This window comes from Podarcis erhardii (genome assembly GCF_964252035.2).
Source record: "Podarcis erhardii genome assembly, chromosome: 6".
NCBI lineage: Eukaryota > Metazoa > Chordata > Lepidosauria > Squamata > Lacertidae > Podarcis > Podarcis erhardii.
Window position 1 is genome coordinate 44336621 of NC_138510.1, and position 13217 is coordinate 44349837.

General features: G+C 39.7%; 1 protein-coding gene across 5 annotated transcripts in view; it reads left to right on the forward strand.

Annotated features, from left to right (window-relative positions):
* The window catches only part of USP49 (ubiquitin specific peptidase 49), a 53706-nt gene that overhangs the window by 22771 nt on the left and 17718 nt on the right, over positions 1–13217 (forward strand). For all 5 annotated transcript variants that reach the window (XM_081865375.1, XM_081865377.1, XM_081865376.1 and 2 more), the window contains exon 2: positions 11439–11581. The gene's annotated coding sequence lies outside the window, so the exon portion shown is untranslated. The remainder of the gene's footprint in view (positions 1–11438; positions 11582–13217) is intronic.

Below are 13217 nucleotides of genomic sequence, written 5' to 3' on the forward strand. Positions count from 1 at the left end.
TTTCTCAGTCTAACTTACCTCAATGGGTTGTTGGGGGGATTACAAGAGGATGGGGAGAACCATGTAGACTACCTTGAGGTCCATAGAGAAAAAGGTGGAATATAAATGCAATAAAATAAATACAGTCACGTAATTTAAATGTGTGCAAGTTTCAAGTTGACTGTAATTTTAAGCGTAGTGAACTGCCTATACAGTATTTAAGTTCTGTTTGTTTTTCATTGAAACTTATCCTCCTCACCACAAACCCTTCTGCTTCTTCCTAACAAAAAAGCCTAAGCTTTGTGTGTATGTAAGAAACTTACCAGTATTTCTGAGTGTATACACTTACCATTTTACTGTAAGTTAACTATTCAGAGGGCATGCCTAAGTCTCTTTGCAAAGTTTTCACATTTTCATTTACCATGGTGGGGGGCTGGTTGTGTGTTTAACATCCACTCGCATTTATCATGCGGTAGCATTCATAGAAAGTACCATAACTTCTAGACAAGGGAGCATCAGATCTCAGATGAATCAAGCATAGGAACACTGTATCCTGGTGGATAGAAAGGAAGGAAGGGCAAAGGGGGAAATCTATAGTCAGTCTTTAGAACTAGTACATTGACACCAAGGATTAGAAAACGATAGTAGGCGGGAAATGTGCACTAAACGGGAGAGGTAAATAGTAGCTCTCTAGGCCTCCAGAAATTTCTAAGGCCTTGCATCTAAACCATGGGTAGGCGTAAGACCCAGGGACCGGATCTGGCCCAATCGCATTCTCAATTTGGGTTGTGGACGGTCCGGGAATCAGTGTGTTTTTACATGAGTAGAATGTGTGTTTTTATTTAAAATGCATCTCTGGGTTATTTGTGGGGCCTGCCTGATGTTTTTACATGAGAAGAATGTGTGCTTTTATTTAAAATGCATCTCTGGGTTATTTGTGGGGCTTAGGAATTCGTTCATTTCTTCTTCTTCTTCAACTTATAGTCTGGCCCCCCACAAGGTCTGAGGGACAGTGGACTGGCCCCCTGCTGAAAAGGTTTGCTGACCCCGATCTAAACAATGCACTCATCAATCAAGTTCTGACTTCACTCATTAGTTAAAAACACCGAGGGGTGGTAGTAGCCAGACTGACTTATCTCAAAGAAATCACTTAGAAGGTGCTTGCAGATTTTGCCTCAGAATTTCCTATCTCTGAGGACTAGAGACTGGCTTACTTTTTTTTTTTTAAAGTACATAATCTGAGCCCGCCTTGCAGGCCATTCTAATCCATCCATGCCTGTGAGAGTCTGAAAGGCATTTTTGCTGTGTGCAGTGTGCACAGCAGACACCACATTGTTTTTCCTCCTGCATAGTGTGCTCTTTCTCTGTGTCAATCTAATTGACAGGTATACTTACCAGCAATTCTAATGCTAACTGAGTAATCGGTGTTGCCCATTTCTCCATGCTTTAGAAGAGCTGTTGGACTGCATGTACATTTCATTGACTGAACTTCCTATGTGGTTGTCTTAAATTGCAAAATTGCCCTGGGGAGGAGGGATTGTGACGTCATATGTGCCAGCCAATCAACACTTTGCAATCTAGCTTGTACTACAACCTGGCAGAGCCAGTTTTCCCTGAGTTTGATCCTTGAGGGAGTAGTAGGTATGTTTTTGAGAATGTGTGGCATGTTCTTCCAGAATGGCTCAGCTCTCCTAATAATGCAAAAATTTATGCAATCTTGATTAGTTTTTCCTAAATGGATCACAGCAGAAAATGTTCTATTAAGGAAAGCACAGTGGAAGAATAATTTATTTGAGATCAGTTTACTCACTGACACCCGGGTTGTATCAATCAGTGAAAACATAACATTTTTAAAAACTTAATTTATAAGTAATGCAAGAAAATTGAATGTTTTCTTCTTTGTTTGAATCCTTATCTAATCCTCATGGCTATTGGTATTAAAAGCCATAGATAATGTATACAAATTCAGGCCAATTTTTCAACAATAGGACCAGCACTGCTAAACATTTCTACATTGTAGTCAAACAAACACTTTCAACTGGCATTAAAAGCTGATATGTGCCTTCTCTGCCTTCTTATCAGTTCTACTAGTCTATGTGTTGCCCACTCTTAAAAGAATTTTCAGTAACCCCTATTTTCCTCCATCTGTTGAACAGCATCAGTGACACTACCTCTGAATCCCACTTTAAAATAAAGTTGGCTGTTTCTACCAGGTTTTTTTATGGGAGCAGGGAATGTGATTTTTTTATTTGTTGATTTGCCCAGAAATGTATGCCTCTGTTTACTGAGGTTATATTTGTCCCTTAGAATGTCTAAAAAATCATTACAGAAGCTTACTGCCATACTAGATAAGCAGCAATGTTTTTAACAGACTAGAGAAAATGCTAACTGTGTTATAACGGTGATGACCCAACTCCAGGCTAGAAATCAAACACAGCTTTACAGTCCACCTGCTACCTTTTGACAACCAGTTCTTTCATTTTGATGTTTAGAGAAGTGCAGGGAGCTAGTTGCACCAGTTGTGCAAAGCAGACTTTGTGCAAGGTAGACAGGCTATTGTTTCTCTTCTTTTTATTATTACTAATAAGAACTTCAAATTCAGTCAACTGTTCAAAAAACTTCAAGCGTCAGATCAACATTGCAACTTAAAAAATATTGTAAATATTGATGTCATTCTAGTGTGTGTGTTTCATATTTTATCAATGAATATATTTCTTTAAAAGATAAAAATGGCTTTCATTGAGAAATGATTTATTCCTATTTCTTAATGTAATAACCTAACTGTAACGTTTCTTTTTACAAAAAGCTTTGCCAACCAATCAAACACTAATTTCGAGTGTCCAGTGAGGACTTGTTATTGGTGCCGCCACTAGGAGCTGCTCGGTTGGCAGTGGCCTGTGGCAGGGCCTTTTCAGTGATGGTTCCCCATTTTTGGAATTCCCTCCATAGTGAGGTGCACCTGTCTCCTTCGTATTGACTTTCAGGATAACTTCAAAAACATTATTATTATAATATTTATTTATATCTCAACTTTTTCTCAGTCCGAGACTCAGGGTGGCTTACACAGATAAAATAGAAAAAGCTAAAAACCTAGAAAAGACAATAATTGAAATGTAATTAAACACTTAATAGGATTAAGATAGTATAAAAAGATCCATTAAAAATGCAGATATTAAAAACATCACAGTACCAGCCCTTTCCTCAAAAACAGTCAGTTCTAAATGGCCTATTGGAACAGAAAGGTCTTCACCTGCCAGTAGAGGACAGACAGTAGGGATGGAGTCAGTGGCAAAGCTGCATGCTCTGGCACCGTGGACGGAGAGCAGGCAGGGGCGTGGCTGGCGCGTATCCCGGGGGTGTGTTCCACCTCCCTCAGGGGTTGGCGTGTGTCTTGGGGGCAGGGGGCGCCGCCCACGGGGGGGTGGCGCCTGGTGCAGTGGGGGTGTGCGACGCATGTCCGGGGGCGACCGTGATGGTGCCCCCCTCCCCGATGGTGCCGGGGGCGGTGTGCTCCCCCGTTCCTCCGCCAGTGGATGGAGCCAGTCTAACTTCTCTAGGAAGGGAGTTCCAAAGTCTGGGAGCAGCTACCAAGACCTGCATCCCCATTCCTGTTTACCTAGGCACTGAATGGATGAAATACACTGTTTCTGGCAACCCTGAGATCACGTGTTTTTAAACCTTTTCATAATTTTTTTCAAAAACATTTTAAACTTTCTTTTTATTATTGAGCTCTTTCAGGAGGAAGGACAGGATATAAACAGAAATAATAATATGATGGTGACGATGATAATTGAGTTCAGAGAAGCTTGCTTCGGCTCACCTGCACTGTGCTGTTAACACATTATCGGGTTGACAGTAGCAGCTTGTGTGGTGGTGTGGAGCAGCAGAGCCGCCTTCTGACATTGGCGTTGCTGCAGTTCACCTGGACAGGGCAGGGCACAGTGCCAATGAGCTTAGGACTGCATGGGTGCACTAGCAAGGCCTGCACAGCCCTGACCTCACCACCACTCTGTCGCTCCCAGCCCCTTTTAGGTAAGCTGCAGAATGCTGGTATCGGGAGGGCGGCTCACTGACAATTACCCAGGGTTAACAACAGAATGCTTATTTGAGAAGCAATGAAAACAAATTCACAGCAAACTGAAGTTGGAGATGAATGGGGTTAGAACTAGTAATCTCCTAAACCCACTCCCAGCCAGTTAATCTACCCTACCACCTTCTTCTTCTTCTTCTTCTTCTTCTTCTTCTTCTTCTTCTTCTTCTTCTTCGCAAAATGTCTTCTGCCACCACAACTATCATTCCACACTCCCTTCAACTCCTCTTTCCCTCACACACACACATACACACAACGTAACATACAATTATTTTAATCATGAGAAGAGTTATGTTAGTGGAGCAGTTTAAAATATGTGTACAAATAATTTGCAATATTGTTTCCAATCAGCAATATGCTGTTAATTTTATTGACAGGTCAAATTGCTAGATTTCCACAGAAATGACTGAGGAAAATGGTTTTTTTCCAGCCTGAACTCCTCAGAACTCAGTTCCAACACATTTCAGGTGGGCTCCATTGCCATTATAAGAGAACAAGAGAGGTGAGTTCTGGCACCTCTTTTTCTAGAAAAATAGCACTGCTGAGGAGTGTTTAGCTTCTTTATAGTAGCCTAGAGTGTTTGCCAGCATTGTATTCTAAATACACTTATGTGCATAATAAGTCCTTTTTAATTTCAGTGGAATTTCAGTCCAAAGCATGTGTTCCTAGGTTTGCATCCTGTGCTGCGAACCGACAGTGTAAGCAGCATAGCAAAGAAAAGTGAGATCCATAGATGTTTGTGGATATATTGATCCTCTCTCATTTATTATTTTGTAGTATTATTCTGAGTATTTTCCTTTGAAACGTAGCCAAATTCTTTGAAATTTAAAATGTTGGGGAAACTGGTGCCATAAAGAAGTTTATGCTCTCTGTTTTACATAATGCTGAAATATGAAGAGCTCTTCTAAAATACTGTTTGTAAAATGCCAAAAAAACTACCACTCTTAATAGACAACATTACACATTTTCTAAATAACAGAAATGTTTTATAGGTTTAAAGGTTTTATAGGTTTAAAGGATTTTCTGTCCATTTTTCTGAAGATGCCCAATCCTTAGTAAATTCACATTTGCACTGAACTCTTTAAAATGTGGTGAGCATCCTAGTCCCCTGCTGAGGAGTACTGACATGGGCTGAAAGGTATCAGCACAAATACAATTAACTATTTTTAAGAACAATAAAGCTATTCAGAATGTAACTCTAAAGGAACAATAATAAAAAGCAAGGACATTTAGGAATACACACACACTGTATGTATATGTATATATTGCACTTGCCTGTAAAAGTGGAACATTAAAACTACTGATTTAATCTCTGCATTTGAAAAGCCATCTGCTAAATGCACGCTGAAGGCATATCTGTTCAGGGGGGGGGAAATGTAGACAAGACATTAGGGAACTTATCACAAGTTTAATACACTAATGTTAAGACTATTTCCCCAAATTCATCTTCTTCATCTTCTTTGGGTTTATTTTATTTACCTTCGGCATTTGTATGCCGCCCATTCAACAATTTTTCTTTAGAATTCAATGGAATTCAATCTTGCCTAACTCTGTACACAGATAATCCAGCCAGGTAAAATAAACATGGTGTCCTAAATAATTAAAACATTTGGGTGTTGACACAGAAAGCAAATGTAGGATGTTGGCTTTAAACCTGTATTTGAATCTGTAAATCTCAGTTGATGACTTTGGGTCAACATCTTTCTTGGAGAAATCTATCACGTAGGATTATTTATGAGGCTAACATAGGATTATCTCCCATATACACTGCCCTGAGCAATTGGAGGAAGGGTGAGACATAAATATGTTAATGATATAGTATCCTTGGTATGGCAGTACTACAGCGTGGAAGATAAGGGAGTCCATTTTGTTCTGCCTTGCTATCCTTTCTGTCATGCTATGTTAACTTAGCCACTTCTCTCTAATCAGACCACATGGATTCTACAGAACTGGCACACTGCTTCTCTGGCAGGATGCTGATTCTGATTGGCACCCATATGATGTGCCTCTTCCCACGTGGTTGGGTTACTTAATTATTTTTTTTTAAGGTTCTGGCTTTAAGCCATTACAAAAAATTAATTCATATTGATAAAACCATGTAAGATAGATTTGGTACTATATATAATCTTACGGAAATACACATGCAAAAATAATTTCTGGAAGAGCAACCATCTTGGTCTTTTTCAAGAAAAACAGCAAAGAGTCTTATGACACCTTAAAGTTGATTTCTTTTACGGCATAGTATTTCACGGACTACAGCCAACAATTCTAGTAGAGCCTAAATGAGTGCAAAATGATTCTTCAACCACAGCACTAAAGGCACAATTAGCATTGCTAAGTGACAGTACAATTAGAGATTAGATGCATGCAAAATGAGCACAGTGACCCTTAACAACAGTGGTGACTGGCAATAATAGAATTATCTTTGCATCCACTATTAAATTAACTCCTGTAGTAGAACAAGAAACCATTATGTCTGTTCAGCCCCAAATGAAGGAAGTTAAACTTTTTCATAAATTGCAATTCAGCAGATTTATGCTGGAGTTTCCTTGTGAAGTTTATTTGTTCTTCTCATACTGCTGAATTTTTCCTTTTATGGTGCCAGATTTGTATACATTTATTCATTTGTGTAGAGATGGGCCTGCTTGACCTATGTATATGCAAAAGGGCATTGCTGGAAGGTGATAGCATATATCACACTGTAAGATGAGCTGTGAGTGAGCCCATGACGTTGTGGCTGACATTATTAGGTTCTGTAATAGTGCTGCCAAAGTAGATAGGGGGGCAGCGTTGGCATCAGCTGGTCACTTTGTTTGTGTCTCTGTTATATGTCCTATTGTACCTAGTGACTAGCTGTTTTAAGTTGTGGTGGATGGGGATACTGCCTGTAAGCAAGACATCAGAAAGGACAATATTCAGAAACCAGTAGGAGTACATTTCAACTTCTGAGGGCATACGCTCTGTTGACCTTAAAACTGTCCCTCTTGAACAAAGGAGCTTCAGAGGAGATACCACTGTGAAACTTCTGAATTACAACTTACAAAGAAATTTAGTTCTATCCCCTGTGATCTGAATTCAGATAACAGTTTTTTTAATCCTACTAGCCAATTGCACAAATGCTCACTGTATTTATTTTTCATATACATTTAAGCAATTGTGAAATTATCACAGGCTACATTATTTTCTATTTAACTTCCCTCTGTTTAAATGTCTTTCTTTTCTTTTCATTTTACTTTATTCGCATAGGTGTATATATACCTGCCAACTTACGATAGCACTTCATGAGTCTGATGAAGTGGACTGCAGTCCACAAAAACGTATGCTGCAGTAAGCTTGTTAGACTAAGGTGCCACAAGGTTCTGCTTTCAAAACAGAAAAATATATCAGAAGTACATAGACAGGAGCAGATATTTAAAACTGACTGCAGCACAGTTAAGCACATGGGAATCCATATTAAGCTTTGGCCAAAGGCAGTGAAACCCACCACTCATGGAAATATCTTTTTCATTGCTATTTACAAGCAGGAGGTCAATTTTCTGTGATATTGATCAAGACTTTGGGGCTTGCAGGACCCACCCCCAGAGGAGTGTCTCATGTGTGGCTAGGGGAAAGAGCCCCTTGGTCATTACAAATTGTGTCCTCTACTATGTGGCTGCCAAGATGTGGGATAGAAAAAACAAAACAGCTTACTAGGAACCATCAAATGGTGGTTAAGTCTGATGGAATTTATGCATGGCTTTACTGATGACGGTGTAGTGATAGCCTGGACAGTTTGGTGGCATAGTGTCATACATCTAGGGTGTTTTTGTGTGTAATTTTGACAGGCTTTCTAGATAACTCCCATGAGCTTTAGCCAGTATGCCTGAAAGCCAGGGATGATGGGAGTTGTACTCCAGCAACATCTGCAGGACCACATTGTTGGCATGGTCTTAAGTAAATTGCCAACTCCAGTTGGAGCTGTTATAGAATCATGACGATCAGATCAATAAAGATTTTTGTTTTTTAATTTGAGTTTTTATACTTTACATTTTTGGCCCCCACTTGAGTGATGTTATGATGATCTGGTTTTCTATCAGAGGATTTCTTCAAGTCCTTGGCAAAACTCTTGTTTCCTTGGTGTGGTTTGCATATATTACTCTTGTCTTAATTTTTACAGTGTCCAATATCTGAATGAAACACTCTGGCTTCATTCCCATCCAGGCAACATTATGCAGCCATTATAATTGCAGCTGGCTGCTTTTCTTGGCTCTGGAAACACTTTCAAGGGGAAAATGCTAAAAACAAAACACAGAAAACTGGCAGTGGTTTGTGTGTGTGTTGTTATCAACAAGCATGCTGGTTGGAACATAGTAGTTTCAAACCTATACGGTATATACTGGTATATAGAAGCCGTCTTGGGAAACTTCATCAATGTAATGGTTATAGAGCTGGATCAGCGTTCTGCAAAATAGTGTGAGCTAATTACAGATAGTGAACCGTGAAGAATGAGTACTAATTTATTTTTCTCAACCAAACAACATGAGAATTTTATAAAAGAAAGACCATGCTGTCTGACGATTCAGGAGGTTTCTAGAGGCTTCTAACTTGTAAGAAGAGGACAGTGTTCCTATTCCTCATGTGACATGTCAAGCTTGTGACTTCGTTTGGACACACTCTATTAAAGGGGCAGAGAAAACAAATCACCAAGTTTAAGCTAACTGCCTCACGTCTGTGTGTTCGTGGCTGGTCTTGTTTAAGGCATCAGGAGAGGTCAGATGTGGTGATGGGGACTTTTGATGAGGAGACACCTACAGGACTCACTCAATTTATTCCATCTGTTGAACAAGTTTGTTCAGATAGATTGCTCCCCTGTTCCCATTTTCTTATGTTTTGGGGTGAGAGAATGGGATTTCAAGCTGTAATGTGCCTGGTCATTATTATAATAATGCAAGCCTATATGGTGCAGCATCTGGAATATTAGCCTTGAACCCATGGGCGTAGCCAAGATTTATGTTGGGGGGGCAGAACCTCAGTTAAGTATTTTTATTTATTTACTTGATTTAGGGGGCACAGGGCCCCCCCTGGTTCCCCTTGGCTGCACCCATGCTTGGACCTTGCCTCAGATCCCTCCTGTGCTACTAGCCTTCCTACGTTTTACTGGGGAGTTCTTAATTTGCTATAGGCAAATTAGACACTCTCAGTCTAACCTACCTAACATGGCTGTTGAGAAGCTAAAGAGATTCACTCTGAGCTCCTTGGAAAAAGGACACAATATAAAGTAATAAGCTGAGATATCTTGTATCGTTGCAGAAAAAGTAAAACTGAGTGGGGAAGGATACACATCTGTTTTTAATTCACCTCTCTTATCCATTAATAGTTCTTTTTGATACTCTTCCCTCCAATCAATATTACTAAACCTTTCTGTTAACAGTTCACAGATTTTGTATTTGCCCTGTTTACAGGTTAACTACAGTACTTTACCACATGCTCTTGGGATTCTTAATGAGTTAAACAACAGTGCATACAGGGGATGTCTGTTGTTTTAGATCCATCCCTGTGAAATACTTTTTTTAAAAAACTGGTTCCTGGTCTGTGTGAAGATTAAAAAATACTAGTGATTTACATGCATAGTCAAATAATGGTATAGTTTCATACCACTGTTGACACTATGATGGTTACAATTCTGTGCATATGAACCTTTTGTAAAGTGATTTTAATAAAAACTGCCTCAAACCTCCATGTACAGTAAATCATGTGGCTCATACCACATGCTTATTGATGCCTTACGGTTAGTTTATACAATATTTCTTGTGAATGATTTTTCTTTTAGAACTCGATTTTTTGTGGTTAATCTCAAGATTATTTGTTTGTACTATGTTGCTTAAAAGCCAGGCTTACTCTGCTGTAGGTTTTGGGATTGTTTGTATAGTGCCATCAATATATCTGAAACGTGACATAGCAAAATAAGTGAAACAAAACAGGTCCCTGTTGTGAGGAGCTTGCAATCCAGATGTTAACAGTGGGAAATAGAACAAGGTGTGTGTTGGGAGAGGGGGATGACTTCAAGGAAGTTGTAAGGTATGTGTTTGCATGTGCCTAGATTTTGTTTCAGCTTGGAATGATAACTAAAGAGTTAAGTTAATGGACTGAATTTAGTTGGTTGACATATTCCTAGTTCTCTAGTTCACAGCAAGTTCTTACCACATTTATCTTAGGTCTGTTTATCTTCACCTCTTGCAAGTCTCAGGTTTCTGTTGAATAAATTTCCACTCATGACGAAATAAGACACTTCTCCTTGTCTTAGATAATCTTAGTGGGGAGTTCCTTATTGTACTCCCTTCTGCCTCTTCCACCCCACCCCCTTTCTTGCCCCCAAATCCCATGTGACTCCTTTGTTGTTTGCTAAAATTCACAGAAAGTTCTCCAGATTGGCACCCCTGGCCAACCCCATCCCAGCATACCTATTGAAATCTCCTTAGTGGGAGGCCAAAGACATGCAAATAGAGAGATTCCCCATGGGGCTAGATGTCAGAGGATAAATTGGATTGCTTCTAAGGACAAAAGGATCCTCCAGGAAAAGCTAGCCTGCCCTGGTTGTGAGCACAGAACAGTGTGAGGAATGATTTACTATGTACCCACAGATGTTTTTGGTGTGTGAGGATTCTTTTTATCAGCAAGTAGTCGGACACGACTAAACAACAACAACAACACTGTAGTATCATAAGCATCACTGTAAGGTTGTGTCTTGCGTAGGGATGATGAAACTATGCATTCTGTCCATATTGTTAATGTGCTGCATTCAGACTTTTGCTGCATCCAGACAAGTTAGTTTTCCCTTGTAAATTGCCCTCCTTAAACTCAATATTTGTTCCTCTTCTTAACTAGGTTTTTTGTCTCTGTTTGGAGTAGGGGGAGGCACGTAATCCATATTATATTTGCATTGTACATGCACAGATAGATATGTTCTAAAATCCTGTGTGAATCAGAGTTGAATGGATGGTAGAGTTTCCCTATAAAAAGCTGTTTTCTCGGCCATCCAAATCAAAGTGAACCAATATGTGCGTATTTTTAGCTGGCCTTTCCTTTTTAGATTTTGCTTTGCAAATATGTAGGTAGTTGATTAGCAGTAATAGACTGAATCAACTGTATATGAGTAGCAGACTTCTATAAAGCTAAAGCTCTGAAACAAAGGAAATCCAGAGTGCCTTTTTCCTTTTGACATTTCTTCATCAATGGCTGTGCTATAATTGTGCCATCTAGTTAGTTTTTTGTCCATCATTAAAAATATATTCTCTGCAGTAGTTCTTCCACTAGAGGAATGATTCATGTTCTAAAGCTGCAGAGCCTATTTCTTGTTTATATATGTTTCACAGGAATACTTTCTCTTTAGGGCTATAACACTGCATTGCCTGTTTCTGATGAAGATCTAAGTTATAAGTAAATTCCTGAAGAACAGTTGAAGTTCCTATTGACTGCAATGGGGATGTTCCAGCCTCTGATCGTTGAGTTGCGGGAATATTTAAATATGAATCGGTGAGTATTGTATTCTGTTTTAAACTTGTTTTTATGTCTGGCCTATATTTTTTCTCTTTCGCATGCATACACGTACGCATGCTGTAATTCAGCAAACTGAGCAAACAAGAGTGCTTGTTGTATCAGCACCTGTAGAGGAAAGAAACCCATGTGCTTATGACCTGGAGCTAATACAGTGGTACCTCTGGATACGAACGGGATCCGTTCCGGAGCCCCGTTCGCATCCTGAAGTAAACATAACACACGACTGCGCGTGTGCGCGGGTTGTGTTTTGCCGCTTCCGCGTGACGTCATTTTGAGCGTCTGCGCATGCGCGAGTGGCGAAACCCAGAAGTAACACGCTCCGTTACTTCCAGGTCGCCGCGGAGCACAACCCGAAAATACTTAACCTGAAGCTACTTCAACCCGAGGTATGACTGTATACCCACTGTGTATGTGGGGCTCCTTTTATTGTGGCCATTTTCTTGTATTCCTGCTATTACTGAAGAGTATTAAAGGAATAATTATGTCCTGCTGATAATGAACCCCATGGTTTTAGACAAGTCTGCAAAGTGAATTGCATAAGGTACCACTTCCTATTGCGAGCACACGTGCTGAACCCCTCTTTTCGCTGGCTTTTGCCCCACTCCCAGCCAGCCGTCCATTGTCCTCCTAGGCTGGGGGTGGGACGATAGCCACCCTGACCCAGGTGGGAGGCACCAGACCAGGTAAACCTGCTCGGTGTCACAAACCCTGCCCACCTGTTGGGAAGGGAGGGCGGAAATCGTTTTGTAGGAGGATTTTGCTTAACACCTTTGTTTGATAGGATAAAAAATTTAAAATCTGCTAGCAAGTATCTAAGTAAACTTTTTGCTATTGCCATTTTAAAAGAAGAAACTAAGATTATCAGCACTTTTCCATTAATGCTGCAGGTACAAGCATAGCTTAATGACAGTGTAACTTTGTTTTATGTAAGAACTCAGTAGCTTCCATTTATACTGTAAGTTAAAAGGCCAACTTTCTGTTTACAAATAGCCCTGATAAAGTTGCTAGACTTTTAAAAGAAATGTTACAAATTAATGCAATACAATACAAGCTTTATCATTTATTTATAAATTCTGCCATAAGTGTACATTGTATATTTATTCTGTGTGTCCTAAAAATGTTGGCAAGACGGTTTTTTTCATTTATTTTATTTATTAGTGTCATGTTTGTCAATGTGAATAGGTATACCAACTTCCCCCCATAAAAGTGTGTATTTTCCATTATGTTTATTTTGAATTTTTTTTGTATCGCCAAGTATTCTTGGAGCAATTTACAGAATAGAAATAAAACAGATGTAATGAAAACATTAACAAACTGAAGTAGAAGTCAGCAGCTAAAAACTGGCAGCAATAAAGTCATATCTGTTTCACAGTTAGAAACCTGGGACAACTAAAAGATCTCTACCTGGTGCTGAAAAGATAACAAAGTAGGCACAAGGTGAGGATTTCATTAATTGGGCAGCAGAACGAGAAAACCCGCAGCTACAGCTGCCTCATTTGTGACGGTCTCATGTAGATCCGTAGTGGGGAACCTCTGCTAATTTAGTCACGGGGCCATATTCCTCAAACCACACCCGCTTGTGACATCAGGTGTCGGAAAGGAGAAAACATGG